This window comes from Alosa sapidissima, chromosome 3 (genome assembly GCF_018492685.1).
Source record: "Alosa sapidissima isolate fAloSap1 chromosome 3, fAloSap1.pri, whole genome shotgun sequence".
Taxonomy (NCBI): Eukaryota; Metazoa; Chordata; class Actinopteri; order Clupeiformes; family Clupeidae; genus Alosa; species Alosa sapidissima.
In genome coordinates this window covers 15,361,397-15,388,235 of record NC_055959.1, presented here as the reverse complement: position 1 = coordinate 15,388,235, position 26,839 = coordinate 15,361,397, and the positions used below count along the sequence as shown (strand labels likewise).

The following is a 26,839-nucleotide window of genomic DNA, read 5'->3' as shown; positions in this document are numbered from 1 at the left end:
GTATCTACTGACAGGGTTCTATATTCAATGCCTTCTTTACTAAAGGTGGCACAGCCCCCTCCTTGTCTATCACTTCTATCTTTGCGAATAGATACGTACCCAGGCAATACAAAATCTAGAACAGGCTTCAACCATGTCTCTTGAACACATATAATATGAAACTCAACTTCATTGGATGAGACAAACCTCTTAAATTCCTGTCCATTCCCAATTAGACTATGAGCATTCCATTGTAAAAGGTTAAAGGACATCTACCCTACTGCTGTCCCTCCTTCCTCACTACCCTGTGACGCCATGGGCCGACCTTCACTATTTTTGAGGAATTTAAACAATGATTCTGGAGAAATGTACATTTGGAAATAGTTTTCCGCAGCATCACATCTGACCTGCTCTTTGAGATTCTTGATGCTGAGATTACTTCAGAAATAAATGCCAGAAACTCTATCTTTTTGAAGACAAAACTGTCCTTAGGAGGGCTATGTACAATTTGCACTCTGGCAGGCTGGGAGGGTTGCTGAGAGTAGCGATTGCCATGATTTTCCTCATCATTTACTCTTTTCAAGGCTTCAGCATATGACACACGTTCATTTGTCCTAACCCTCTGTACTTCTAAGGCTTTCACATAATGAGGACAGCCCTTATATGTAGCACTGTGCTCTTCCCCACAATTTGGACAACATAAAGAAGACTCCGGTTGACAATCCCCATAGTTATGATCCCCTCCACACTTACCGCACTTCCTTCTACCTCGACACACAGCCGCAACGTGCCCAAACCTCTGACAATTAAAGCACCTGAGAGGTGGTCTAATATACGGCTTCACTTGAAAGCTCAGGTACCCCAACCCAACTCTTTGTGGAATACATTCTGAGGTAAACGTTAGCAGTACTGTCTGACTATCGACTTTCTCATTGTTCCTAGTTACTTGGAACCGTTTAGCATCAGTAATTTTAGCATTACCCCCCTTAACTTTCTGCAAAATCTCCTCAACTGTTATATCAACGGGAACCCCATAAATCACTCCCTTAGCTCTCATATTTGATCCCGGCTCATAAACCTCCACATCGCACTTATTTACAGCAAATTTGAAATCGGGATTTCAACACTGATAGATTTAAATTTAACACTATATGGGTGTATATATGGGGACCACCACAAAAGTGTTAAATTAACATTTTTGTAAGTGTTAGAAGTTACAACACTAACAAGGTGTTAACATTTTACACTGTGAGAGTTAAGCAGAAACACCTTATTGGAGTAACACCAAAGAACTTAATTCTTTCTTGAAAACTCAACTCCAAAAGTGTTGCTATTTAACTTAAGCCCAGTATTAAACTGACACTAGTATAGTGATGATTGCATTTATATTACATTACTTTGTTGCCAAATAATCCTTCTTGTTTTAATATCTAGAAGAGTAAAGGAATACTACTTGTGGTGCTATATACAGTATGTTTTAGAATTGCTGAACAAAAACAAAAACACTTAATGCACTTAATGTAAAAATGTACTACATTTATTTATTAAACAGTTAAACATTCTTCAGCTCATTACAAAATGCAACAGTCAGGCACAATATAAAACAACAAATCACAGCCATATGACATCTGAAGATCAAACGGTTTGTAATGTTGCAAATCATCTTTTTTAACAATATAAAAATGATTAAGTTCTTTAACCTCAAAAGCGTGAAGGTGTTCGACGTTTGGCCTTGTATCGCATGGTCCATACATGGACTAAAGGACCAATTTTTCTAATCACACCTGGATAATGGACCATTAGGTGGTGTTTAGGGAGCAAATTCTGACTAGGGTAGGCTTCCTTAAATAATTTGTGATGCTCTGCGATCAAAGACCCCAAATAGACCGTCATACCCTCAGAAATGTTAGGTGAAAAGATTATGCTAGAAATATCAAGCAGAAGGAGTAGACTCCAATGTTTATCTTTATCTGGAACAACACTCCCAAATATGAGTGGAATGTTTCTCAAAAGACACATAGTTTGACTAGCATTAAGACCAAGCCGATTACCCTGCATATTGATCTTTGTTGGCCTGTTCTTGCGGTCCAAGTATCCATAGCTATACCCATAAATTCTCAGTAGGATGTGTTCACTGGTAATGAAATTTTGAGAGAGGTAGTCTAAAAGTAGCTTGATTTCATACTGTTCTACACCTTCAAGCAGGTCGTGCATTATATCAACAACAACATTATCTGCAACATTAAAATATTTTAAATCATTGAGAATGCTGTTGTGCTTGATACCATAGCATGAACCATCACCAGAGTTCTCAAGGGATTTGTAATGCTGCTCATTCAGCTCTCTTGATCTCAAAACAACCCTTGGATCATGTTCACTAAATACAGTCTGAGCTGTGTGCTTGTCTGTTAAGCATAGCCTGCAATAGTAGGTGGCACTGAAAGACTCTACATAGCCAAGGATGCCATTCAAACCTAAATTGTCACCTGTAATCTGTGATATTGTTCCATAAAGAGGTTCCTCAGAAAATGACACTTTTTTAACATCATCTAGAAAAGGAGTCAGTATTTTATCCAAGCCATATTTCTTGGCGTCTTGTGAGTGAAATAGAGAAATGAGATGTATATTCATAAGTGAAGAATTGAGATGAGGTGGAAGATTTCTGAGTGTGAAATACAAACATCCGAGCTTATGTACTAGGGTTGCAGTTATCGATTCTTTTTGTAATCGATTAATCTAGCACTTTATCGATCGATTAATCGGATACATTTTTTTTTGCATTTTTAAACAACCAAAACACATAATGCATAACGAAAATGACATGGCTGTAAAATGATCAAGCAATTGGCACAGAGGTATTTATTCTAACTCCAACATTAGGCTACAAAACTAAGCCCATTTATTGCAACTTACCCATTTAGTGTTTTTAAGTGTCAGTGCCATCAATTAAATAATGTTCAAAATGCTCTCTGTAAAATTGCAGCCTCTTGTGCATGACTTAGTATGGGCAGCTTTGTTCGCCCAGCTATGTTGTGAAGTGCTGGGAGGGAGAAGAGGGAAAGCAATTTAATGTATTAATGTGTAGCCTACAACTAGTTTCATGCTGTAATCTAGACCTGACATCAACATAAATATCTGTTTTATGTAGATTTCTACACCTGCATTATTTACCATTAGGCTACTAACAAATCATTTTACCATTAGGCTACTAAAAATAGCCTATCATTAGGCTACTAACAAATCATTTTACCATTAGGCTACTAAAAAAATCATTTCTGGGGTGAGCCTATTTGCTATGGTAACCTAGCAACCTGTGTGTGTGTATCTGTGTGTGTGTGTGTGTGTGTGTGCACGCGTGCGGTGCGTGAGGAAAGATGAGGGTGCATGCATGTGTGTGAGGGGTTCTTTTTTAGGCATACTGTCTTGCAATTGAACGTGAATAAGTTTACTTACTTAAAAACATCAAAGCTAAACAAGCTATCATGACATCGCTACAAATACAGTATGTGATTAAAATCAGCCAACATCAATGTAGGCTATAGGCTACGTAGATAGATGAAAGATAGGCTAGATAGATTGATAAATAGCCTAGCCTACTTTATTGACGCTTGGTGAAACAGCATGGAGTGGATATTTAGGTTCAGATGCTTGTTCTTTTCCTTTTTGAGTATGTAATGATCCCAAAACTTTACTTGAAAACTTTAGACATTCTCTGCCATTTATGGATATCTTGACTCCACCATCGCGGCAGCTAATTTCAGAATGTACGATTCATGCGCTAGTGGTGTGCTTCCTGAACAACGGTCCGTGTGGAACAATCAGATCCCTGCGATTATAGTGCGTGTAATTTTTGTAATCGAGTTATTCGAGTAACTCGATGAATCAGCTCTATGAATCAGCTCTGAATTTCAGCCCTATTATGTACCCCCTGCTTGGAACCGAGAGGGTTAGCGGTTTCGAAATCGTCGTAATAAACCTGAATCTGGAGGGCATGTTCGGTTTTAGAGTACAACTGATTAGTCTTAAAATAAGAACCATCGCAGAAATCAGAATACAGATCACTAAATGTAGACGATAGGATGTGGCTGCGAATCACCTGTGTTTTAAACAATGGTATATAGATGAAAGTGTCATTGACTGGTACCTGTTCATAATTTCCAGAAACTTTGTTTTTCTTAGAATCATATCTTACTCCTAAATGCACCTCTACAGGTTGTACAACTCCCCATTAGGGCTGAAACGATTCATCGAGTTACTCGAATAACTCGATTACAAAAACGTGCACTATAATCGCAGGGATCTGATTGTTCCACACGGACCGTTATTCAGGAAGCACACCACTAACGTGTGAATCGTACATTCTGAAATTAGCTGCCGCGATGGTGGAGTCAAGATATCCATAAATGGCAGAGAATGTCTAAAGTTTTCAAGTAAAGTTTTGGGATCATTACATACTCAAAAAGGAAAAGAACAAGCATCTGAACCTTAATATCCACTCCATGCTGTTTCACCAAGTGTCAATAAAGTAGGCTAGGCTATTTATCAATCTATCTAGCCTATCTTTCATCTATCTACGTAGCCTATAGAGTGTCCCAGTGACGCCACTTCCATTTGCCTCCATGGGACCTATCTTTCAAAAAATTTTGAACGCCAGTCTATGGCGAAAAATAAATGATTTTCTGGTCCCGGTTGACTTGTGCCTTGAATTACCCATATGATGTTTGTCAATTTTAAAGAAAATTTTTCATGTAAAGACATTTGCAGTTTGTTTCGTAGAATTACAACATTGTGAAAGATCGTAATTCCAACGACTACAAACCCATCAGTCACGCTAGTGACGTTAGCTCATTCACAGCCACACTAGATTGTACAAGCATAGCAGCAACAGATCTTAATTGAGCTTTCCTTGCCGATGAAAATACCATTAGTCAGAGGATTAAACACATCAGGTAAGTTGTATTCGTCCATAGACTGTACATTAGATACTGTTAAGTGACATAGCAGGCAGCAAGATGCAACCGTTAACTAGCATAACAGCTAGCACGCTAATCTTATCGTTTCAATACGTTGGTGACGTACATCGTTCGAGACGAGAGATGTAGTCCACTGAGCGGATTCGCACAAAACCAACATAACTTTTGAAGTCTATCGAACAACAGTACTTTCTTGATGTGAAAAATTGTCTTTTAAAGGAGAATTCCGGTGTGATATTGACCTAAAGTGTATTGAAACATGATACCGAGTGTGAACGTATGTCTCATAGCCCATCTCGACTTGTCCCCTGCACTCCAAAATCTGGCGCTAGTTAGCAGATTCCAAAAATAATTCAGTGGAAATGCATGGATTCCAGTTTCTTCCAGGAGCAGCAACTGGAATCCATGCATTTCCACTGAATTATTTTTGGAATCTGATCCCTTATCATAGCTGTTCATTCTTACTCGTTGCTCGACTTATCGTGACTAAATTCAAGATGGCTGCAAACGCTAAACTTCATGAAGATACTGTCTGTATAAATCGTCTTGTAAGTAAACTACCAGTGCTTTTTCAAAGTTCTCAATGTCTCGTTTTAAATGTCAGGGCCCTCGGAAGTCTACCAATGAAGTGTGGAGATACATTGAGCCTCGTAAATGGGTGTAAAACAGTGATTTATTTGCATGGCTAGCCCGATGCCGAAGCACCACTATTGAAAAAGATGTTGGTAGCATCGGCTAACTAGCGCCAGATTTTGGAGTGCAGGGGACAAGCCGAGATGGGCTATGAGACATACGTTCACACTCGGTATCATGTTTCGATACACTTTAGGTCAATATCACACCGGAATTCTCCTTTAAAGCCTGTGTTGCAGGTTAAACACCACTGTTGATTAATGGGTACATAAAGCACTCAATATATGTATATCATTTTAAAAATGTCTCCAAATGGTGTTAAATGCCAGTTTTTGTTGTTGTTAGCATTAGCGGGTTTTTTGTACGCAATTCGGTGATGACGTCACTTTGGGGACTACTTGATCTGCGCTTCATTCATTCCAATGCATTTCAATGGACATCGCGGTTACACTTTCAACATAAAGTTTGTATATTTACACTTCGAATTTCGTCACAGCATTTATATCACAGCTACCCTATGATCTACCAATGGTAATAACGGTGCCTGATATCAATTTAGTATTTTTTCTGAATTTCGGGAGGTCTCGTTTTGGATGGTATATGTTTTACATTCATTCCTATGGGAAACGGTCGCGGTTACACTTTCAACATAAAGTTTGTATATTTACACTTCGAATTTCGTTACAGCATTTATATGACAACGACCCTATGGTCTAACAAAGATAACAATGTCTTCCGATTTTAGTTTAATGCAATTTTCTGAATTTGAGAGGCCTCGTTATGAGGCTATAATGCACCTATTCAGTTCAATGTATTATGCTTATAACATTACGACACTTTTTTTGTTACTGTCAGTGAACAGCACCGAATGAAAGTCAACATGTTCTTTGTATCTAGTGATAGTGATAATGTCGTTAGTTCAGATAAGTAGGCTACCGGGCAAACTTAGTCAGAAGATCAGAATATGAAGCATCATGATAGCTAGCTGGGCTAACTTTTTAGTCCCACCTGTGAGCCACCCCAGTTACTTAGCTTCTAGCCGCCGCCGATTAGGCTGGTCGTGTCTCAGCATGAATGTTTTCGATAACTACTGCTCGTGATTGATTGCCATTGACATCGCCAGGGTACGGCTTACCAAAGAGGGAGATAATATGGGCAAGTCGCAGTTTTGCAGGTGCTTGTGTGGGCTGTGCCGTCCCGATGGAAACTGTGGTGGAGAGCTGCAGTAACTAGGGAAGCGAGTGCATTTTGGCCGCTGGTCGAGGAGCTCCCCTGTGACCAGCATAATGACATGATCTATCTATCTGTCTATATACATATCTAGGCTATCTATAGCCTATATGTTTATCTATAATCTGCGCTATCTACTGCTGAACAATACTTTACTCGTCTCTCTTTACTCCTCTCTCGTTACTCTCAAGGGTCTCAAGGTGGGCTTTGGTCTGTAGTCTCCCCAAGGTGACGTAATGCAATGCATTGTGGGGGAAAGGAGAATCACTTCAAATGCTGTGAAATATTACCTGCTTTTTGGTATTATATTCCGTTTTGTGATACCCAACAACATCAAATACAATGGATAACAGTTTAAATGTTTATTATCAACAAGCAAATTGTGCAAATTTGTTGGAAAACGAACCCTGCAACACGGCCTTTAAATTCACACACATCATATGTGAAATTCGTGTCACAATTCAAACTGGACCAAAAAATAATTGTTATCTCTCCATTAACTCCCGTTCATATTTTTTTGAAAGACAGGTCCCTTGTAGCGGAAGTAAAACGGAAGTCACTGGGACACTCTATAGCCTACATTGATGTTGGCTGATTTTAATCACATACTGTATTTGTAGCGATGTCATGATAGCTTGTTTAGCTTTGATGTTTTTAAGTAAGTAAACTTATTCACGTTCAATTGCAAGACAGTATGCCTAAAAAAGAACCCCTCACACACATGCATGCACCCTCATCTTTCCTCACGCACCGCACGCGTGCACACACACACACACAGGTTGCTAGGTTACCATAGCAAATAGGCTCACCCCAGAAATGATTTTTTAGTAGCCTAATGGTAGGCTATTTTTTAGTAGCCTAATGGTAAAATGATTTGTTAGTAGCCTAATGGTAAATAATGCAGGTGTAGAAATCTACATAAAACAGATATTTATGTTGATGTCAGGTCTAGATTACAGCATGAAACTAGTTGTAGGCTACACATTAATACATTAAATTGCTTTCCCTCTTCTCCCTCCCAGCACTTCACAACATGGCTGGGCGAACAAAGCTGCCCATACTAAGTCATGCACAAGAGGCTGCAATTTTACAGAGAGCATTTTGAACATTATTTAATTAATGGCACTGACACTTAAAAACACTAAATGGGTAAATTGCAATAAATGGGCTTAGTTTTGTAGCCTAATGTTGGAGTTAGAATAAATACCTCTGTGCCAATTGCTTGATCATTTTACAGCCATGTCATTTTCGTTATGCATTATGTGTTTTGGTTGTTTAAAAATGCAAAAAAAAATGTATCCGATTAATCGATCGATAAAGTGCTAGATTAATCGATTACAAAAAGAATCGATACACTCTAAAAAATGCTGGGTTATTTTTTCAACCCAAACGCTGGTTGAGGCTGTTGGCTCATTTTGTTTGGTTGTTTTTACTCATATTGGGTCATTTCTGTAACCCAGCTTGCTGGGTTGATAGTTTAGGGCTGTGCTCCCTCCTGTTCCCCACCTGACGTGGAGTACATACAGTCTATGGGAGTACACTCTACCCAGCACCAGGGTGACTTCAACACAGCTGCATAGTTATTTGAAGGTAGAGGGAAAAAAATCGTCAGGCAGGCAGGCAGGCATATTCTTTCAACTGTCAAGTCCAGCAGCTGTCAAAATGCAATGGGAATCAGGTGATTTCAGAAGGTATGTATCTCCTTTCCATTATTTTTATACAGACGGATTTTAAAAGTCCACCTAGAGACATACCATATGTGATATCAAGGAATATTCTGCCTTCCATTTCGTTCAGCTTCAAGCAGGTTAGCAGGTGTCATTCCAGCTAATATTAGCTACTGTTAATGTTAAATCTACTAAAGTACAGACTGCTGAACAGAAACAAAACGAACTTTTACAACGAACTACAATTAGCATACCAGCAGCTGGTAGGTAACGTTAGCAGACTTGGAAACTTTATGCTAATTAAATATGCTTCGTGGCTAACGTTTGTCAACTAGCTAACACAGTCGAAGTAGTCTCTTCACAACACGTAACTTACGATAATAATCATGGCAAACAACATCTTATTAAATCATTCAGGGTAGCCTCATATTATAGCCATGTAACCTACTGGGTGGTTCTTGGTGGTAACATTAACTTGGATTCACTAACTGAATAATGTGTTAACATTAGCTAGCTAACGTTAGCACTGCTGAACTTACGTTTGTCAGCCTAATGTTAGGCTAATGGTAATGTTAGTGTTATTCAGATCTGACATAAACGCACGTTTTGTAGGCTATTACCGGTATTATGTTTAAAACAACTCCATAATATAGGTGGTCATGGTTTCCGAGTGTGTTGCACCAATAATTTGTCTCCTGGTGGATTTTTATGTCTGTCAATATAATGTGCTGTAGGCTAACAGTGATTAAAATGCACTCTTTTTTTTCTATGATTGACAGGGCTGACCCCCAAAACGGACTTTGGAATCTGCCTGCCTTCATGGAAGTGTCACATGCATTTTATACTAGGCTATCTATTCAAAAATAAAGAAAACTATCAAATGAATAATTGTGTCGACCTGTTTTATTTCATTGCATGGCTTTTGATGGCCATTTGATAGACTGTTTATACCATGCCTAAAGCTGTTAACAGAAGGTGTGACTTTCAAGTAAGTAAATACAAACTTTGAGTTATTAAAAGTTTGTACACGCAGAGTATTTTAAAAATCAACCAGTAGTTTTTGGGGAATTTGGTTACATAACCCAAACATTATGTAACTTTAAACAGTTGTGTCAACATAACACAACATATTGGTTAAATTTCAACCCAGTTGTTGGGTTAAAATTAGTAACCCAATTTGCTTGGTTAAGATAACCCAATGCTGTGTTGGACCCCATTTTACTCAGCGGCTGGGTTGAAAACATTTCCCAACCCAGCATTTTTTAGAGTGTAGCTGCAGCCCTACTCCCAATTTAGTATAAAAATATTTTTTCCATTTGCTATCAGTATTGAGTTCAGAAAAGGGGTTCTGCAAGTTTGTAAGCACATCCTCAACTGCCCTTCTACTAGGGTTGCACTCTGGCCAACCCAGTCTCACGTCTGAACGTGTCACTGTCACGTTAATTAATCTATTGGGACGTGTTGTGTAACACGTTTCCTTGTTAAAAAACGTGTTGAGCAGGACGTAATTATCGTGTTACTATCACGTTGTATTTCGCTTTCAGCCAGAACCACGTCATCTGTCAAAAAAGCCCGACCCAAAGTGGCTAGAATGTTATTTGATGCTTTTGACGTGCAGTTTCATACTCTTAAGCCTGCTTTGAGTTGTGGGTTAGAAGGAGCCACCTTCTAGCTAGCAGTTTTAGAAGGCTGAACCCCAGAATCCAGAAACAAGAACCGAGCAGGGACGGAGAAAAAAGAAGAATCCAAATGGGAAATGAGGTGAGCCTTGCTACTGCCGCTAGCATGATCATTTTGCTAGCAATTGAGCAAAACATTTTAAAGTTGATTTAACATGAAATAGTAGCCTATGCATGGGCAATACTGTGAATTCAGAGTAGGCTTGCACAACTTATAATTTAGCTAACGTGCATGATGTAATGTTACAGTAATCTGTAAAACAGCTGTTGTCTGTGTAAATTAACATTGTAGCCTAATATTGTTAGTGTGGGCTACAGCTAACAGCTGGGAGGTAGCCTATCAGCCAGGCATGTATAATCGATAATCATGATGAACGTGAATAGATTTTGTTGCGAAAACGCGCATTGTTTTAGGCCACATATCAGCTATAAAACAATTGTATTCTGATACAGCAGTTCTCCAGATGTTAGATATTCACTTATATTATAATATAATATTGTATTTCTTTAACCTGATTAAGAGAGGGGTTTAATTCAATAGAGAATTGCAATGTGTGTAGCCCATAATATTAGAGAGATTAGGCTAGATTTAGATTAGATTCAACTTTATTGTAATTTAAAAGAGTAGGCTACAGGTACAGAGCCAATGAAATGCAGTTGACATCCAACCAGAAGTGCAAAGAAGCAGTTATGTAGACGATCAAGATTAATTATGTACAACAGTTAGATAAATAGGCAAGTTTTCCAGATGACATGTGTACAGTGACAGAAATAGCCTATACAGTGAATATGGAATGTGTGTCTAGCCTATAACAAAACAAATTGATAATAATACATAAATAATACATAATAATGATAATAATAGCAGTAATTACAGTAGGCCACTCGCACTGTTGTTGGTGACGTGTCTGTTTCCTTTTATTCCATGCCACTCTCCTACTGTCTCCTTTACTGCCCTGCGCCACTTGCCTACTATCTTTTGCCTCTTGCCTACTGTCCAGCACAACTCGTCTACCATCTCCTATGCTGACCCACGCCACTCACCTACTGTTTCCTAACTGTCCAATGCCACAAACTGTAACATTAAGCTGACACAATCTTGCTGCACGGTTACTTATCTGCATGCAATCACTATTGCCAGCTGTTATGAGTAAACATTATATTGGGACACCAATATATTTCTGATTTCTGATTCACGGGCAGTGTATTTGCTACTGAAGAAAAGGAGAACACATAGTAATTGTTCTTGGATTGAGATTTAGAGTAAGGTTTCTATTGATCTTTTTCAGATAAGGCCTCTTCATTTTCAACTGTGAAGGATCTACATGGACTTGGTCTGGATAGCCTTTCCGGTTTTGATGAGCCAGTCGGTATGTATTTGACATTCTTTAGGATAAAAGGAGCCATATGTTATCAAAAATTCTACACCCATATGTAGAAAAGCTTTGTTGCTGTTTGTTATTGTTGTTGTTGAAAACTACGTTGAATGCAAAGAGATGCATATGTCCCTTGGGAGGAGAGGGATGAGTGTGGATGATTGAATTGTCCAACAGACATAAAAATATGACTGTGTATGATTGTGTTTGTGTCTGTATATGATTTTTTTGTACCTGTTGCATTTTAAGCATGCTTATATACTTTACGCCATGGTGGTCTAAATTGTCTTTATTGCCACTTGCAGGGTCTAGAGGAAAAACCCTATATGAGCCCCAGGGTGAGTAGTGTATAATTACTTTATCCCAAGATTGATTTTCGTAGAAAGGTGTTCAAACCAAAATCAAACCAAAATCTTCTAAAATAATAGATAGATAGATAGATATATAGATAGATAGATAGATTTATTATTTGTCCTTTCGGAAAATTGTTCTGCGCCATACAGTAGACAGTTAGACAAGACTGAATACAAGACGGAATATAGACCAGAATTTCCCTCACCCCAACCGCCCCCACCCTACCACACTCCCACACATACACAACATCAGGGCAGAAGGCACAGACCCCACTACACATTTATAGAATGATAAAGTGCAGTTGTGCATACTGTGATAGTCCAGCTGGAAAGAAAGTGCATGGTCCTGCAGGTAACGTCTTGTTCATCAATGTAATGCTAGTTGGAATGAATTACCTACTGGCTCAATTTGTTTGGAAAGAAGGTAGCCTGAACCTCCCTGATGGCAACACCTCATATGCCTGGTGTATGGGATGTGACATATCTCTATTATTTGCATGACCTTTCTTCAACACCCTTCTTTCACAGGTCGTAGCAATACTGTCTGGTTTTTGCCCCTCAACCTTGCTGGCCATGTTAACTATCTTGCTCAGTTTGGTTTTTTTTGGTCACTGACAAAGAGAAATACCAGGTAACACAACAAAAAAGTAGCATGCTCTTCACAAATGAATGATACAAAAGTAATATATCTCTATCCACTCTAAATTGTCTTAGTTTGCACATAAAATGCAGCCTCTGCAGCCCCTTTTTATAGATGGTGTTGGTATTACTGTCCCATTGCAACTTATTATCTATTATTGTGCCTAAGTACTTGTACTCGACTACAATCACAACATCCTCACCATTTTTAACCATACACTGGGGGGGCTGGCTCCCAGTTCTGTACTGTAGTCTATTATTATTTGCTTTGTTTTCTGTATATTTAGAAGAAGACAGCTGGACCTACACCATTTCGCGAATTGATCCACCCAGGCCCTGTAGTTGGTCTCCTCGCTATTCTGTATTAACCCCACTATTGCTGTGTCATCTGCAGATTTTATGTGGTATGTAAACGTTCGAAAAACGCCGAAGAGCCCCGTATAAGAGCCGCAGTGTGATAGGCTGGTTGCTGTCATGTGACACACGCCACCACAAGAAAGCGGAAACGCATGGTAGAGCGAGAGCTGGCCGTGTGGGGTAAGGTAAGGTCAACTACGTACATTTAGTAAATAATAATAATAATTATAACAAATAGTTGTTTTTTGTTGTTTCGAACAAAATATAGAGATACTTATCCTGACCAAAACTCCTTCATGCTGTAAAACAGCTAGAATCACGCGAAATCAGTGCAATTTCTTAGTCAATGTCTTATAAGTGTAAAAGACGTGGACAAATAGCCTACGTAATAATTAGCTAAATAAATCATTGTTCACTACACGTTATGGTTAAATTACTGAAATGAATGCGATGGTGATACAATCCTGCTTTTCAATTAGTTGACATGGTGTTTGACATTAAATTATAATGAGGTCAGTTTCATGTAATAAGCTATTTGTTTCTTTGGGTCTGGTTAATTGAAATTAGCAATTTCTTAGTACAATTCAATGTCTTATAATGGTAAAAGATGTGGACAAATACATGATAATTAGCCAAATAAATCGTTGTTCACGACACGTTATGGTTAAATTATTGGAATGAGTGCGATGGTGATACAATCCTGCTTTTCAATTAGTTGAGATGGTGTTTGACATTAAATTATAAGCAGGTCAGTTTCACGTAATAAGCTATTTGTTTCTTTGGGTCTGGGTAATTCATGTGACAAAAAATTCTGTTATACGCTACTACTGTTTTTCTGAAAAACAAAGCAGTACAACATTTCTATCTCCAAAATAATGCATTGTACGCTTGTGTGTACTACGTAGTGCATGCAGCTTTTAATGTCCAAAGTAGCCTATACTGATTTTCCTGCATAAGAACTACAAATACTCCTCCAAAACTACAGTGTTGACAGTTGTGGAGTTATATTTTAGTAGCCTATTCTATAATAGCATAAATACCCACATCGGTTTTACCTTTGTCTCACCTGTATACAACATATGTCTATGAATTGCAGTAGTGATCAAATGAAAAAGGAAAGAAAGGTGTCCTGATGTGTTGTTTAGGGATGGTCCTGCAATGTTTTCTCGACATATCTTTATGTCTTTTTTTTCTCCCCTCTACTTATGTTTTCACAGATCCTTGCTCCTGATATCCCGATGTATGGGTTGCACTTCATTATATGACTCCAACAGAACACTCACAGAAAGGAGAGTAGTATCAAACTACAAGACAGCCAGCATGTAAGCAAGGCCTTGTTTGTCCTTGTTTGGCTACTCATTTGTCTACTTCCTGAAGAGGCTGAAGCATGCTGGCCTCCTTGCTTCCATTAACAGCTGTGTTATGGAGTGCATCCTCACATCATGGTCTACTGCAGCGGTGGATACAGAGGACAATTGGCAGGTATTTTACGTCACTTTTACATTACTTTTACTGTGATTTTGCTAGATATGGTTGTCGCTGTGCTAAATATAGGCCCATATTGTAGATCGAGAAACGCATTGTACAGCTGATACATCTTGGGCTATACTATTAAGGGACAGCTGTATTGACCACCTAAATCATATATTTTCTGAAAGCCTATAGCCTCTAGATGTCAATTAATATACATTAAGACATGTCCCACCTTCCTAATGACTTTGGTGCATCATAAGGCGTACATAGGCCCATAATGTAGATCAAGAAACACATTGTACAGCTGATACATCTAGGGCTATAATATTAAGGGACAGCTGAATTGACCACCTAAACCATATATTTTCTGAAAGCCTATAACCTCTAGATGTCAATTAATATACATTAAGACATGTCCCACCTTCCTACTGACTTTGACATATCATAAGGCGTACATAGGCCCATTTTGTAGATCGAGAAACGCATTGTACAGTGGATACATCTTGGGCTATACTATTAAGGGACAGCTGAATTGACCACCTAAACCATATATTTTCTGAAAGCCTATAGCCTCTAGATGTCAATTAATATACATTAAGACATGCCCCACCTTCCTACTGACTTTGGTGCATCATAAGGCGTACATAGGCCCATAATGTAGATCAAGAAACACATTGTACAGCTGATACATCTAGGGCTATAATATTAAGGGACAGCTGAATTGACCACCTAAACCATATATTTTCTGAAAGCCTATAACCTCTAGATGTCAATTAATATACATTAAGACATGTCCCACCTTCCTACTGACTTTGACATATCATAAGGCGTACATAGGCCCATTTTGTAGATTGAGAAACGCATTGTACAGCGGATACATCTTGGGCTATACTATTAAGGGACAGCTGAATTGACAACCTAAACCATATATTTTCTGAAAGCCTATAGCCTCTAGATGTCAATTAATATACATTAAGACATGCCCCACCTTCCTACTGACTTTGGTGCATCATAAGGCGTACATAGGCCCATAATGTAGATCGAGAAACGCATTGTACAGCTGATACATCTTGGGCTATAATATTAAGGGACAGCTGAATTGACCACCTACACCATATATTTTCTGAAAGCCTATAGCCTATAGATGTCAATTAATATATATTAAGACATGTCCCACCTTCCTACTGACTTTGACATATCATAAGGCGTATATAGGCCTATATTGTAGATCGAGAAACGCATTGTACAGCTGATACATCTTGGGCTATAATATTAAGGGACAGCTGAATTGACCACCTAAACCATATATTTTCTGAAAGCCTATAGCCTCTAGATGTCAATTAAAATATATTAAGACATGTCCCACCTTCCTACTGACTTTGGTGCATCATAAGGCGTATATAGGCCTATATTGTAGATCGAGAAACCGATTGTACAACTGATATATCTTGGGCTATACCATTAAGGGACAGCTGAATTGACCACCTAAACAATATATTTTCTGAAAGCCTATAGCCTCTAGATGTCAATTAATATACATTAAGACATGTCCCACCTTCCTACTGACTTTGGTGCATCATAAGGCGTACATAGGCCCATATTGTAGATCGAGAAACACATTGTACAGCTGATACATCTTGGGCTATACTATTAAGGGACAGCTGAATTGACCACCTAAACCATATATTTTCTGAAAGCAAATAGCCTCTAGATGTCAATTAATATACATTAAGACATGTCCCACCTTCCTACTTACTTTGGTGCATCATAAGGCGTTTGCAGGAAGGTGGACCATGTGCTAATGTATGTTAACTCACATGTATAAGTGACAAGCTTTAAGAAAATATATGCTTTGCATGGCTAAAACTGCTTTGCCTTTATGTTGGAGCTCAAAACCTATCATATGCCCCATTCATTCGCCAATTTACAAAATAGTGCGATGTATACATTTATGTCCTCCAAAGTTTGCAGGAAGGTGGGCCATGTGCTAGTGTATTAAGGGACAGCTGAATTGACCACCTAAACCACATATTTTCTGAAAACCCATAGCCTCTAGATGTCAATTAATATTAATTAAGACATTTCCCACCTTCCTACTTACTCTGGCATATGATAAAGCATACATAGGCCCATATTGTAGGTCGAGAAACAAATTGTTCAGTTGATACAATTTGGCGTACACTATTAAGGGACAGCTGATTCAACCACCTAAACCATACTAGGACTTGGCCCACCCTCCTTAAATACTTTGGCACACTATATGAAAGGCATAGACCTGCATTTTATAAGTGGACTTTATAGTCATCAGTATGTTTGAACATGTCAAGAGATACACTGAGATTGTGGTTTCTTTCTTTGTACACTTGTTTTATCTCTATTTCTAATTTCCAGGTTGTCAGCTGTTTGGTTATCCCCAAAGCAGAAAGACATGCCAGGAAGGAGCAAGGCAAAGCCCGGGGATTTTTCTGCAGCTGTTCCTGCCCGTTATAGAAGGACTGCTCCTGAGAATAGATGGGTGTCTACATCGTTTTGCAAAATGGGTCTTCTACACATGATGTTTGTCAAGCACTGCTCATTGAATGGCCAGGGGTCCTCTGTATTGTGACCACTGGTGAAAGGCGCCACATGACTGTCTCAAAGTCCTCTACATCATTCCGGTGACGGGACTTCTGGCCTAGTCTGACAGGATGGGTTTTGTGTTACTGTGACCAGACGGCTCAACAATGCATCATTCTCATCCATGCCCTCATCGCCTCAAGACTGGAGTACAGCATTCTCTATGGTCTTGAAAAATATTACTGTCTTTATTATTATTATTATTATTATTATTATTATTATTATTACAGGTCTCTCTGCACCCGAACCAGCAGGTTCAGAGGAAGCTTCTTTTCTGTGGCTGTCACCCGACTGGACTGTAGCTCTGTATCCCGTGGTGTATACTACGAATCTCGATTAGTCGGTTAGCGAGGTATGTTGCGCTCAAAGCCAGGGTATGCTGTGACACGAAAGTGGATCTGTTTTAGTGTCGCTGTATCACCATGGTATCTTATGCTGTCAACCAAACCTGGTCGGGAGGAGGTTATGTGCTAAGTTATAGCTCAAATCGTGTAATCTACCGCCCACTGACCAATCAATTGTCTTAGAAACGAAGTTATCTCACGTGTAGGATTCTGTCATATATCGTACAGGTGGAGCTCCACCTCTACTAACATTTTGGATCTCGGATGCACTTTAATAGTGCTGTGCGTGCAAATATCCTACTATGGACGTGCATACCATACAACAACTGATGACAGTTGATTTATTTGATGTTATAGGTTAGACACAAAAAATTACCGCAGTGTAGATTAAGCTATCACTCATGAATGCGGAAGTAATTGTTTTTAAATAGAGGCGGTCTTGTGCGTCTCCACGTTTCACGATTGGCCAACGTCATCCCAACACCGAGAACGCGCACAGATCTGAGCTGGAAGCCTAGTTTGACAAATATATCACATAACTGCTATCGTAGTATCACTTAACATATACCCCTGAGTCAAGGCTTTGTCAAGCCTCGATATGTAGACATAACCTAGATATGTCTAACGTGCTTCGTAGTATACCCCACCGGTGACAACCAATCAACTAAGCCCCCAAATACCCTATCCCACCCATAGTGTTATTTATTTACAAATGCACATACTGTAATTACAATTATACATAACCATATTCTACTGCTCTTCATGCTCTTATAATGTTACTGTTTCTGCGCTACAATGGTACTGTTACCACACTGCACATATCTGTCTATATGGTTCATACTGAATATCCATATTTATTCTGTTTTTCTCATATGTTCTGTTAATACACTGCCCATATTTATATCTAATGTATATTACTCTAAACCACCTGCTGTAAACCAACTGCATATTACTGTCTACACGACACTATACAGTATTTCTTGTCCTGCCTATGCACCATCTGTCTATACTTTGTATATCACATTGCACTTTTGCTTTGTACAGGGTTCCCACGGGTAATAGAAGTCTATTCCAGACATGGAAAGTCAGGGAATTTTTATCATTTTGGGGGCAAAGTCATGGAATATCAGGGAATTTTGTCGTAGTAGTTTATGATGTACTAGCCAAAATGCATAACATATTTCCACATAGTATTGGTGTATATCTGGTTATTAGCTTTACAGCTTGCTTGAGTAGCCCAACTGTGTTAATTCAATGCCTATTTATTCATCTCCCGCTCTAAAAAAGTAAAAGACTCTTGATGCGGGTGCTCTGAAATCATTGGTCGGTATATTGTAAGTCATAGAAATTCAGGTGTTTTGTCAGGGAAAAGTCATAGAATTTTACATTTGACTTAGAGTGGGAACCCTGTTTGTACTTTTACTCTGCACAATGACAATAAAAGTGAATCTGATAAATTATTATTTAGTGCCTGTAGTGCTGCTTTGTATTAGCATATACCTTTGCTGTTTGTTTTATGTGTATTGGACAACCCCCTGTTTAAAGCAATCACAAACTTACATATTTTGATTGATCTTGATACACAGATGTGTGTTGTGCTGAAATAAACCCAATTTCACTTATCTTAGGTGCTGTGGGACTTTTGATGCACACGAAATCTTAAGAAATGGCCGTTCAGAGAGCATTGTTTTGACAGATGTTGACCAACAAAAGTTCTTAAATCATACACAAACCATTAAAACATCCATATTTTTATTGAATATGATACACAGAGGTGTGTTGTGCTGAAATAAACCCAATTTCACTTATCTTAGGTGCTGTGGTACTTTTGATGCACAAGAAATCTTAAGAAATGGCCGTTCAGAGAGCATTGTTTTGACAGATGTTGATCAACAAAAGTTCTTAAATCATACACAAACCATTAAAACATCCATATTTTGATTGAATATGATACACAGAGGTGTGCTGTGCTGAAATAAACCCAATTTCACTAATCTAAGGTGCTGTGGGAATTTTGATGCACAAGAAATCTTCAGAAATGGCCGTTCAGAGAGCATTTTTTGACAGATGTTGACCAACAAAAGTTCTTAAATCATACACAAACCATTAAAACATCCATATTTTGATTGAATATGATACACAGAGGTGTGCTGTGCTGAAATAAACCCAATTTCACTAATCTAAGGTGCTGTGGGAATTTTGATGCACAAGAAATCTTCAGAAATGGCCGTTCAGAGAGCATTTTTTGACAGATGTTGACCAACAAAAGTTATTAAATCATAAACAAACCATTAAAACATCCATATTTTGATTGAATATGATACACAGAGGTGTGCTGTGCTGAAATAAACCCAATTTCACTGATCTTACCTGCCATGGCAAGTTTGATGCACCGGACATACTCAGAAACTACAATTGAGACACCCATATGGCCAGACCGGCCTAGGTAAGTGTCACACCCATTATTTCATGAAATGTCAACATGTGGCACATATTTTGATACAGGGAATGATAACAAACGTGTTTGTCAAATTTGAGACCTCTAGCTGCTTGTATGTTGTCAGGAGGCGGAGCCAAAGATTGGAAAATGTAGATTTCTAGGGGGCGCTATAGAGTCTATGAATGTGTGAGGTGTGATTTTACGTATCTCATATATTTTATGTCATAGATAGATGTCACATGCCAAATTTAGTCTGTTTATGAGGTATGCAAGTTAGAAATGCTAACCCTAGGTTTAGATGGCCATATTTTGCATAGGTCAGACAGGCCTTGATAGGATTACACCAGTTAATTCAAGATAGTACCAACATGTGGCACATATTTTGATACAGGTAATGATAACAAACTTGTTTGTCAAATTTGAGACCTCCAGCTGCTTGTATGTTGTCAGGAGGCGGAGCCAAAGATTGGAAAATGTAGATTTCTAGGGGGCGCTATAGAGTCTATGAATGTGTGAGGTGTGATTTTACGTATCTCATATATTTTATGTCATAGATAGATGTCACATGCTAAATTTAGTCTGTTTATGAGGTATGCAAGTTAGAAATGCTAACCCTAGGTTTAGATGGCCATAATTTGCATAGGTCAGACAGGCCTTGATAGGATTACACTAGTTAATTCAAGATAGTACCAACATGTGGCACATAATTTGATACACGGGATGATAACAAACTAGTTTGTCAAATTTGGGACATCTAATGACTTGTGTGTTGCCAGGAGGCGGAGCCAAATATAGGAAATATTGGATTTCTAGGGGGTGCTATAGAGTCTGTGAATATGTGAGATGCGATTTAACTACATACTCAAATATAGCTGCTTGTGTGTTGCCAGGAGGCGGAGCCAAAGATTGAAAAAAAAAAAAAGGATTTGTAGGGGGTGCTACAGAGTCTGTGAATATGTGAGGGTTGAGTCCATTTCACTATATTTTGTGTCATCCAAGGATGTTACATGTCAAATTTAATCAGTCATATTCTTGTTAGAAATGTGAAACCAATGTGTACATGTCCATGAATTGCAAAGGTCAGAAAGGTCAGATAAGCTTACACCAGTAATTTTCAACTAATAACATGTGGCACAAATTGATATAAAGGGCATAGAAATTGGCAACTGGTTTGCTGTATTTGAGACCTGTAGCTGAGTTTGTATTGCTGTAGCTTCCTGGATGTGTGAGGTCATTTCACTTTGAGGTTTCTGAATGTGTGAAGTAATTTCACTCCGATCCTATATTTACTAACCCTAGGTTATTAGGTCATAGGTCAGACAGGCCTTTGTAGGGTCACACCAATTACTTCACAACATTAGCACATATAATGCATGTGATGAAAACAGACTTATCTGAGGTTCATTTAAGCCTTGACCTTGCTGATGAAAACCAGAGTGCAGTCAATCAGTGGTCCAAACATATAGAACCAGTACAAGTGAAAGACAATTCAAGTAATTATTTACATGGAGAGTCCTTTACTATCAAAGATGCTTTAATGTACATTGATACATGAAGGGGATATTGAAGTACTCAAGTCCCAAAGAAGGATGACAATACAATAGTATTATAGTCAATTAACATAACTCAATAAAGAATATGGTTACAATTTCAAGCGTGATTTAAAGAAATTGACTTTCAAAAACTAAAAAATTAGCGTTTTTAAAGTGATTATGGATTTTTATAGTCTAAGAGCAAAAATAGCAGTATTGCTTAAGCCTATATGATGCACCAAAGTAAGTAGGAATGTTGGACATGTCTTAATTCATATTAATTGACATCTACAGACTATAGGCTTTAAGAAAATATATGGTTTAGATGGTCAATTCAGCTGTCCCTTAATAGTGTAGGCCAAAATGTATTAGCTGAACAAAATTCTTCTAAGTTACCCTAGCAACAACCTAGCAACCAACATAAGAACCATAGCAACAACCTAGCAACCATATTAATTACCCTACCAACAACCTCACAACTACCACCACAATGTCAACCGAGCAACCACCATTGCAACCAACATGATTAACCTTGCAACCAGCATAGCAACCACTTTATTTGGAATAGCAACCACCATATCTACCCTAGCAACACCCTAGCAACCTTCTTGGTTACCCTATCAACAACCTAGCAACCACCTGTACAATGCCAACCTAGCAACCACTTTGATAGTCAACCAACATGACTAGCCTCGCAACCATCTCAATTACCCTAGCAACCAGCATAGCAACCACTTAATTTAGTATAGCCACCACCATATCTACTCTAGCAACACCCTAGCAACCTTCTCAGTTACTCTATCACCAACCTAGCAACCAACATGATTACCCTATAAACCTGCATAGCAACCACTATATACCCTGTAGCAACACCATAGCTACCTTCTCAGTTACCCTAGCAATAACTTAGCAACCACTACCATAGAAACCCCTATGTTTCACAAAATACCTGTAGAAAGCCTCCAGGGTTTCCCGCAGAAAATTGGTTAGTCAAAGTGGTATGGTGGGGTGGGGTGTTCTTGTTTGTACGATACAATAAAGACTCCACCATACAAACTATACCACACTATACAATTTTTTACAAATAAGAACAGTGAATTAATGTGTGCAACTTTAACAAACATTATACAAACTATACAACAATGAAGTGGAAAAGAATGCAAAAGAAAGAAAAACAACATTTTCAAAATGTGCAAACGTAATCACAGTCACTGCTTATGGCAGAGCTGACAGCATCGCTACAGCCATCCTCCTTGGTTTAAAAAAACACAATTCAAGGGCCCTTTGATAATTGCACTCTTTAACAAGTGCGGACCATTTATGCTTTCATGCAGGCTATCAGACTGTTGCCCTGCAGCCTGTTCTGCAAGTCTATCTTGATCTATACATGGAGAGTAAATGAAGTTTAGATTATTTTAGACTTTTGTGTAAGATGTGTAAGATTTACACAAACGATGATAAATAACACGATGACACCACCCGCTGCAGACCATAGGATGTGAGAATGCGCTCCACAACACAGCTGTAAATGGAAGCAAGGACTGAGGTGTCAAGGCCATCATGCTTCAGCCCCTTCAGGAAGTGGACAAACAAGGCCTTGTTTACATGCTCGCTGTCTTGTTGTTTGTAGAAGGACACTGCTTTAACAGCTCCTTTGTGTAGGTGTCCTGTTGGAGTCATATAATGAAATGGAATGCATACATCAGGATATCAGGAGCGAGGATCTGTGAAAACATAAGTAGAAGAGAGAAATTTAAGATATGTTTAGAACATTTTGAGCTCCAACACAAAGGCAAAGCAGTTTCAGCCATGCAAACCATATATTTTCTTAAAGCCTGTCACATGGCCCACCTTCCTGCAAACTTTGGAGGATATAAATGTATACATGGCACTATTTTGTATATTGTCAAAGTCAGTAGAAAGGTGGGACATGTCCTAATGTATATTAATTGACATCTAGAGGCTATAGGCTTTCAGAAAATATATGGTTTAGGTCAGTGTTTTTCAACCACTGTGCCGGGGCACACTAGTGTGACTGAGGTGTCAAGGCCAGCATGCATCAGCCTCTTCAGGAAGTAGACAAATGAGTAGCCAAACAAGGACAAACAAGGCCTTGCTTACATGCTGGCTGTCTTGTAGTTTGGCACCACTCTCCTTTCTGTGAGTGTTCTGTTGGAGTCATATAATGAAGTGCAACCCATACATCAGGATATCAGGAGCAAGGATCTGTGAAAACATAAGTAGAGGGGAGAAAAAAAAGACATAAAGATATGTCGAGAAAACATTGCAGGACCATCCCTAAACAACACATCAGGACACCTTTCTTTCCTTTTTCATTTGATCACTACTGCAATTCATAGACATATGTTGTATACAGGTGAGACAAGGGTAAAACCGATGTGGGTATTTATGCTATTATAGAATAGGCTACTAAAATATAACTCCACAACTTCAAGTGTCAACACTGTAGTTTTAGAGGAGTATTTGTAGTTCTTATGCAGGAAAATCAGTATAGGCTACTTTGAACATTAAAAGCTGCATGCACTACGTAGTACACACATGCATACAATGCATTATTTTGGAGATAGAAATGTTGTACTGCTTTGTTTTTCAGAAAAACGGTAGTAGCCTATAACAGAATTTTTTGTCACATGAATTACCCAGACCCAAAGAAACAAATAGCTTATTACGTGAAACTGACCTGCTTATAATTTAATGTCAAACAACATCTCAACTAATTGAAAATCAGGATTGTATCACCATCACACTCATTCCGATAATTTAACCATAACGTGTCGTGAACAACGATTTATTTGGCTAATTATCATGTATTTGTCCACATCTTTTACCATTATAAGACATTGAATTGAACTAAGATATTGCTATTTTCAATTACCCAGACCCAAAGAAACAAATAGCTTATTACATGAAACTGACCTCATTATAATTTAATGTCAAACACCATGTCAACTAATTGAAAAGCAGGATTTTATCACCATCGCATTCATTTAGATAATTTAACCATAACGTGTCGTGAACAATGATTTATTTAATTGTCAATCATGATTTAACAATGATGTGTCACATGACAGCAACCAGCCTATCACACTGGGGCTCTTATACGGGGCTCTTCGGTGTTTTTAAAGCGTTTACATAACTCATAAAATCTGCAGATGACACAGCAATAGTGGGGTTAATACAGAATAGCGAGGAGACCAACTACAGGGCCTGGGTGGATCAATTTGCGAAATGGTGTAGGTCCAGCTGTCTTCTTCTAAATATACAGAAAACAAAGCAAATAATAATAGACTACAGTACAGAACTGGGAGCCAGTCCCCCCAGTGTATGGTTAAAAATGGTGAGGATGTTGTGATTGTAGTCGAGTACAAGTACTTAGGCACAATCAGAGGCGCACCTTGTCAACAGGCAAGGCAGGCAACTGTTTGAAGCCCCAAGCCACTAAGGGGCCCCCGACCTGGTCTCAGCGCGTTTGCCGGTGGGTCGATATAGATATATATATTTCGTCCATAGAGATTGAATGATATATTTATTTTGCGTGCTCCTGTCCTGTTGTACAAACAGTAGGCTACATCTGTACATATGGAGGCCCTATGCTATGGCCTTATAAACAGCGGATCTGAGTTCAAAAGAGAATCCGCACATATTTAGGCTACTGTGGTAGCCTAAACGTCAATCGAGGGTGCAGTGATGACGGATCAACATCGGAGTTTGGCATTTAGCCTACTCAATGAAGTTAGGCTACTATTAATTGACAGAAAGATTGAACATGGTTTGCTACATCTATACGCCAGTAAACTTCAGCTAGCTAGTTACAGTAACAGTTACAACTAGTTAAGCAAGGAGACGGTTAACGTTATGTTTGTAATAGGGCTGTCAGCCATAACATGTTAATCACGATGCAGTAAGGACCAAGCATACGCGTTAATTTTTTAGAACCCGATTGACGCAAAGTGCTCCAAAAACACAACATTTCTTCTTTGTTACATTGCTCCGGAACTGTTCATCGCAGCGAGATGAAACCTTTAAGAGCAGAAGTGGGGCTTTCCAACGAGACTACACACTTGCCTGTACGATCAAGTATGGGTATGGGGGAAAAAATCATGAAATTAAATCAAATTGCATCATATTTACAGTCTACAGTTCTTTTTACCTGCGCACCCATTACTCTCGTTTGAATTACTCGCGAACCCGTGATCGCATAGATATGGCAAGCATATCAGATGAAAGAAGAGACACAGGGCTATCCATTGGTACCATGTATATCCTTCTGGGTTATACAACAGACGAAGTGATAGCAAAATAATAACTTCATATCGCTGGACTTACCCCACGTTTTTGTCTGTTTTTATGACAAAGCATGTTTATGATGCAACTTTATCATGTGTTTCTCTATGGCAAAGCATGTTCATAATCCGGTTTTGAGATCCTAGCAAATTCCTGCGTGGCATCCAATTCAAGGCTCACATTGCATCCCAATTTGTTCAACAAAGAAACCCCGTTTTTGCCTCTACTTTGTTCATGGCAATGCAGTTAAAAAGTTGTTGTAGAGAACCATTATGAATGCATACAACATAGGCACACAGGCTAACACGCAAACTCGGGTCAAGTCAGGTCAGATCAGTTCGTGTCACAGATATAGAGCGCAGAGAGGTCATTTTTCATCACTAAATTAAAAAAAAATGCCATTTATTTCTGTAAGGCGCACACCACATATGTCTGTAAATTGCTCAGCCCCAGAGAATCCCTCCACCATGGCAATGATTTTGCCAGATTCAGGACAGTCTGATCTACACACGCATACTGTAAGGCAAGTCGAGCTGCCAGCTTGCAGTACATGTCAAAATATAAGAATTTTTATAATACGCTTTTGTATTTTTATTATTTAACATAATAACCTAATGGTGATATAACATAATGGTGATAACACTTGTCGGTAGGGCCCTCTTGGAATTTTTGCTTGGGGCCCCCACAGACTCTAGAATCACCTCTGGGCACAATAATAGATAATAAGTTGCAATGGGACAGTAATACCAACACCATCTATAAAAAGGGGCTGCAGAGGCTGCATTTTATGTGCAAACTAAGACAATTTAGAGTGGATAGAGATATATTACTTTTCTATCATTCATTTGTGAAGAGCATGCTACTTTTTTGTTGTGTTACCTGGTATTTCTCTTTGTCAGTGACCAAAAAAAACCCAAACTGAGCAAGATAGTTAACATGGCCAGCAAGGTTGAGGGGCAAAAACCAGACAGTATTGCTACGACCTGTGAAAGAAGGGTGTTGAAGAAAGGTCATGCAAATAATAGAGATATGTCACATCCCATACACCAGGCATATGAGGTGTTGCCATCAGGGAGGTTCAGGTTACCTTCTTTCCAAACAAATTGAGCCAGTAGGTAATTCATTCCAACTAGCATTACATTGATGAACAAGACGTTACCTGCAGGACCATGCACTTTCTTTCCAGCTGGACTATCACAGTATGCACAACTGCACTTTATCATTCTATAAATGTGTAGTGGGG

The 26,839-nt window shown here is 38.7% G+C and overlaps 1 protein-coding gene across 1 annotated transcript in view; it reads right to left on the bottom strand.

The window, feature by feature from the left end:
• The window catches only part of LOC121704901, a 589,105-nt gene that overhangs the window by 532,207 nt on the left and 30,059 nt on the right, over positions 1-26,839 (bottom strand). The window lies entirely within an intron of this gene.